Below are 6,000 nucleotides of genomic sequence, written 5' to 3'. Positions count from 1 at the left end.
CCCTTGGATCCTCTCCTCGTGGACCACATGTCCCCAACCACTCCTCCTCCTCAGCTCTCAAGACTTTGCTGAGCACCTGAATGACGTGGGGACCCTCGTGTGGGGTGTATGAGCGTGGAGGAGGTGGGGGGGGACTTTGGTTTACACATAATCTTGCTGGGCACCTCACCTCCGCCTCCCCACAAGGATCCTGACGTCTCACTCCAATTCCCTTTGTCTCTGGCGCCTCACTGTTTCTCTCTTTCAGCTCCTGCTCTTCTGAGGAAAAAGTGGGGACAAGTAATCAGCCCGGGAAAGAGAGCGATGGTGGGTACACGTGTGTGTGTATTTGGATGCGTGTGGTGTTCTCAAATAAGCATGTATATTTGAGTGTGTGTCTGTGAGTCTGCACGTGTAGGTGTGCAGGGATATATGTACGTGTGTGAACACGCATATGCACGTAGAGGTACGTGAATGTGTGTGCATGTGTATAGACGTGCATGTTTGTGTGTTGTGCGTGCACACAGGTGTGGTTTGCACGTCTGTTGCATGTGAATGTGGCGTATGTGTGTGTCACGTGCATGCCTTATTTGTGTGTGCACACACACGTGCGTGCATGTGTGTGAGAGGATGTATAATGTGAATGTGCATGTGAGTGGGATTGTGTGTCCAGAGTTAACCCCTGGGGCCTGGGGGTGGAGCAACAGCAGGACCTTTTCCCTCCCAGATACAGCCACAGCCACGATGAACTGTCCTCCTGCGTCGGTGAGCGTCCCCTGCGGACATTTCCCATCCCCTCCTTGTCCCAGGCTCTCCGTTCTTCGTGCCAGTTTTGTCAATGGTCTGGGCTCCCGCGTCCATCCACCGCCACCCTCACTCTACATTCCAGGAGAATCTGGTCTGAACCCTTCTGTGCCTTCTCTGGCCAGGGGACCTTCATCCCATGTCCTTTCTGAGGACATTTTCCCAGGTGACTTGTGATGAACATCACCTTTTTGTTTTTGTTTTTTTTTATGTTTCTTTATTTTTGAGAGACAGAGAGCAAGCAGGGGAGGGGCAAAGAGAGGGGGAGACACAATCCAAAGCAGGCTCCAGGCTCCGAGCTGTCAGCACAGAGCCTGACGTGGGGGTCCAACTCGTGGACCATGAGATCATGACCTGAGCTGAAGTCGGACGCTTCAGGCACCCCCACATCACCTTCTCCCTGGGATTAACAGTTTAATGAGCTCAGAGACACAGAGGGGTCAGTGGGATCTCAGGCACGCCGTAAGCATTCAGTACCCTGAAGCTACTGCTATTATAAACCATTGGTCATAATCGCGGGTAAGTGACTCTCCCACCCTGAGCCTCAGGGTCTCCATGCGCACAATGGGGGTAATATGCCCCACCTGTTGGTGCAATTTAGGAAAACATGGTAAGAGCTCTTTGTAAAGCACGTACCGCGAAGTACCCACACAGCACACTTATTAATAGTAACGTTTATTTTATCCTTTACATTCAGTTTCTTTTATAAAATTGTGGCGAAATGCACATAAGCCTAAAATCCACCATTTTAACCCGGGATATTCACAACTTTCGGAATATTCACAACGTTGTCCAATAATACCCCACGAATCCAGTTTGAGAACATTTTCACCACCTCGAAGGAAACCCCACACCCTGTAAGCAGTCTTTCTGCACACCCACACCGCCACCCCAAGCCCCTGACAACCACTAGCTTCCTGTCCCTAAGGATTTGCCTACTCTGGACATCTCACATTCACACTAATGTGATGGCTGTGTATCTGAGTTATCTGAAGTTTCATAACAAATCATCCCCAAATGCAGTTGGTTAAGGCAACACTTAGGATCTCAGTGTGGCAGGGAGGGAGTCTGGGTGTGGCTCAGCGATGTGGTCTCTCGTTGGGTCTCACAAGGCTGGGAGTTGGGTCTCACAAGGCTGGGACGAAGGCATTGGCTGCTGGTTCAGGCTTCAGTAAGAGAGGATTTGCTTCCACACTCACTTACTCAGGTGGCGGATGGTGGGACTCAGGTCCTTGCTTGCTGTTGGCCAGAGACCACATTGGCCATATGGACCTTTCCATACGGCAGCTCCTAACACAGCAGCTGGCTTGATCAGCCCGAGTGAGGGAAACAGGTGTGAACAAGATGGAAGTCATAACCTTAGTCTTTCATAACCTAGTCTTGGACATGACACATGACAGCCCATCCTTCTTGCTTATTCCGACTGACAGATGCAGGTCACTAGGTCCCGCCAACCTTCGAGAGGGGAAGGGACTGCACGAAGACTCGAAGGGCAGGAGGCTCTTCCTAACACAGCTGTCTACCACACTGCCATCACAAACGCTAAATCTCCACAATCTAACACTCTTTCCTGGGGGGACTTGATCCTTCTCTCCCTGCTTACCTTCAGGATGAAGCATCCCAGGTCTCAAGAGCTGAGGAACCCCACGGAGTGACTTATGCTGAGCTGGACATCTGAGCCCTAAGTGAGGGTCCTTCCAGCCAGATGGAACAGCCCCTGGAAACCTGTGTGTACTTGACCCTCAAGACATAGTTGGGAGAGTGCCTGGAGCCCAGCAAACAAGATCTTCCGATGGATGATGGAGAGCCCTTGGGGCGCCAGGCAAATGGGGATCCCTTTCCTCAAATCTGCAATGAAGACTCGTTTCCTTCTAAAAATTTATTTTTTACATGAGAGGTATCAGGGCGCTGGGGTGGCTCAGTTGGTTGAGCGTCTGACTTCGGCCCAGGTCATGATCATGATCTCACAGTTCACGAGTTTGAGCCCCATGTCATGCTCTGTGCTGACAGCTTGGAGCCTGGAGCCTGCTTTAGATTCTGTGACTCCCTCTCTCTGTCCCTCCCCTGCTCGTGCTCTCTCTCTCAAAAATAAATAAACATTAAAAAATTTTTATTAATAAATAAATAAATAAATAAATGAGAGGTATCGTTTGCAGAGTGAAATGGACAAATCTTGCACAGCTAAGTGACTACAGATAGATGACTGACAGACAGATATAGATATATAGATATCCCAGTAATCTATCTCTACCTATCCCCTTTGGTATAACCACCGTCCAAATAAACACAGTATTTCCAGAACTCCAGGAGGTTTCCCTGTGACACCCTCCAGTCAACCACCACGGCCCCAGAGACCCTTCCTTTTTCTGCCTTTTCACCACCTTTTCATCACTTTTCAAGCCTGTTCTTCATATGCCCTCACATACACGCGGCCACGCTATGTGTTCTCTTCTGTGTCTGGCTTCTTTCACCCAAATACGTCGTTCCTGAGGTTTATCCCCGACGTTACATGTAGTTGTGTTTTCTTCCCTATCTACCGCTGAGCATCACTCCAATGCACATTTGTGCCACGGTCACGGAGAACGGTCTCCAGGGGATGGACAATTGGGTTGTTTGCAGGCTGCGGCTTCTGTGGGCCAGCTTGCACGAACACTCTTAGCTATGTCTTTGCAGACATGGGCACATGTGCACACATTCCCCCTGGAATATAAATAGTGGGATGGCTGGGTCAAAGAACAGGTGTACGCTTAATTTCATTTGCTACTTCTGAACAGTTTTCTAAGGGGGTTGTACTACTTCCTGCTTCCTTCCTGATAAGCGCTCAGTGTTTTTCTTGATAGCTGCTCTTCTGTTCACACTCCCTTCTTGCCACAAAGCTGCTCCATCACCTTACACAAGTTTGTGGGTGCGAGCAAAGCCTTCACTGTGACCTGTGACCTCCAACTATTCTCACTCCTGGTATTTGTGTCCTTGGGCCATCCCTCCCCTGGTTTTGTCAACTTGCTTCTAACCTACAGAATATGGCAAAGGAGATAGGATGTCACTTCAGTGGTTATGCTACTGAAGAATACAACTACCATCTTGACAGTGGGCTTTTTCTACCTTCCTTGTGCATTTGGATGATGATGTGGAATCCCTGTTTTGGGAAAAGCCCACTTGGCAAGGAACCCAGGACCGTCTCCAGCCAGCAAGGAACTGGCTTCTTCCAACAAGCATGTGGGCTTGTGTTGTATAATAAAGAATTTGGCTGGTCGTTGTCCCTGGCTCTCGGGAGCTAATCTCTAAGCGCTTGGAATCTATCTCTCACCCTTTTTTGAAGTTTATTTATTTTGAAGAGACAGAGGCAGTGCAAGTAGGGAGGCGCAGAGAGGGAGAGAGAGAATCCCAAGCAGGTTTCGTGTTGTCAGCACAGAGCCCGATGTGGGGGTCAAACTCACAAACTGTGAGATGGTGGCCTGAGCTGAAAGCAAGAGTCAGACGCTCAACTGACTGAGTCCCCCAGGGAACCCCTTGGATCTCTTGGGTAACAGCAGCATCTTTATTATTCACAGCAGGCACCTTGGGCCACACCTGAGTTTATGGCAGTGAGATGACTCAGGATGGGGGCTGGTGGTGCCAGAAAGACCATGTGATTACAAGGTTACAGCCTTGACCTCTGGGGATGAGAAGAGGCTGCAGATAGAGTCAATCATGTGGGCAATGCTGCAATCAATCATGCCTATGTGATGATATCCCCAATAAAACTGTGCACACTGAGGCTCAGGGAGTTTTCTGGCTGGTGACACATCCGGAGACCATAGGAAGCTTTGCTTTTGGGGCCCTCCCAGGCTTCACCCTATGTGTCTCTAAATCTAGATGGTCTTGATTTATATCCTTTATAATAGAAATTTTAATCATAAATATAGTGCTTTCTTGAATTCTTTGAGTGGTTCTAGCAAGTTATTGAACCTCACGGAGTAGTGGGAATCTACAAAAATTTAGGTCATCTGTTCGTGGGTGCAGGTGGCTCGGGAACAGCTGAGCACATAGCTGGTGTCTGCAGTGAGGACAGTCCTGTGGGCCCCTCACCCTTAGCCTGTGAAGTCTGTGCTCACTCTGGGTGACGCGTGTCAGAACTGCAGCATGGAAGTGGATCCTTCCCCAGCTGAGCTTCCGGATTAGACCCCAGCCCCGGCTGACTCGGCGACTGCAAGTCACAGACAACCCTGCTCAGCGATGCTTCGGCTCTTGGCCCCCAAAACAATGAAATACTGAAGGTGTGCTGCTTAAGCTGCTACCTTCAGGGTAATGCTGTTACACAGCAATAGATAACCGAAACACTCACACCATTGTGGGCATCATTCCACATAATGGACCCAAGACACAGAGACACCTTCACCACTGGCGGCTGGGGGTGGGGAGCGTCATGTGATTTTCTGGAAAGGAAATGGGCTTTGGAGACAGAGCTGGGTTCCAACTCCTGCACCTGCCTCTCCTACCTCTGTGTCTTTGTGCAAGGGGACCTGCCTCACGGCCTCTCAGGTTACATATTCCCAGTTAATTTGCCCCCACCCGCCAAATTTTACCAAGTACAATTTGGAATTTCGTCAAATACAATTTAGTAAAAAATAATGGTTCACCTATACCATGAAGTCAGCAAGTTGGTCAAAGTGTGGGTAAACTGGGATTTACATTAAAAAAAAATTTTTTTTTTAAATTAGGGGTGTGTGGGTGGCTCAAACATTGGACTTTGGTTGAGGTCGTGATCTCATGGTTCGTGGGTTCGAGCCCTGCAATCTCATGTTTGTGGCTTTGAACCCCTTGTTGGGATCTGCACTGACAGTGTGGAGCCTGCCTGGGATTCTCTCTCTCTGCCCCTCCCCACTCACACTTTCTCTCTCCCACTCAAAACAAATAAATAAACTTAAAAAATTTGTTTTAAGTCCCGCCCAACTGGGCCAACCTCACTCTTTAGGAACACCATGGGTCTCTCTGCCTGCTTAGTTTATGGACTATAAAGCGCTTCATAGTTTGATTTCTAGGGGAAAACAATACAATTTCAATTGTATTTCAGTTTGCTGGTCCATCTATTCATATTTTTTCTTTTTCTTGGATACAGAAAGAGAAAAAATTTATTTTTATTTTCAATTTTATTAAAAATATTTTAAATTATTTTCTACTGTATTTTTTATTTTTGTAAATTTTTCAAATTCTATTTTACTTCCATCATTTCATCTT

The sequence above is a fragment of the Acinonyx jubatus genome, chromosome E2 (genome assembly GCF_027475565.1).
Source record: "Acinonyx jubatus isolate Ajub_Pintada_27869175 chromosome E2, VMU_Ajub_asm_v1.0, whole genome shotgun sequence".
Classification (NCBI taxonomy): Eukaryota; Metazoa; Chordata; class Mammalia; order Carnivora; family Felidae; genus Acinonyx; species Acinonyx jubatus.
The sequence above is the reverse complement of the archived record's forward strand: the minus strand, read 5'-3'. Positions refer to the sequence as shown.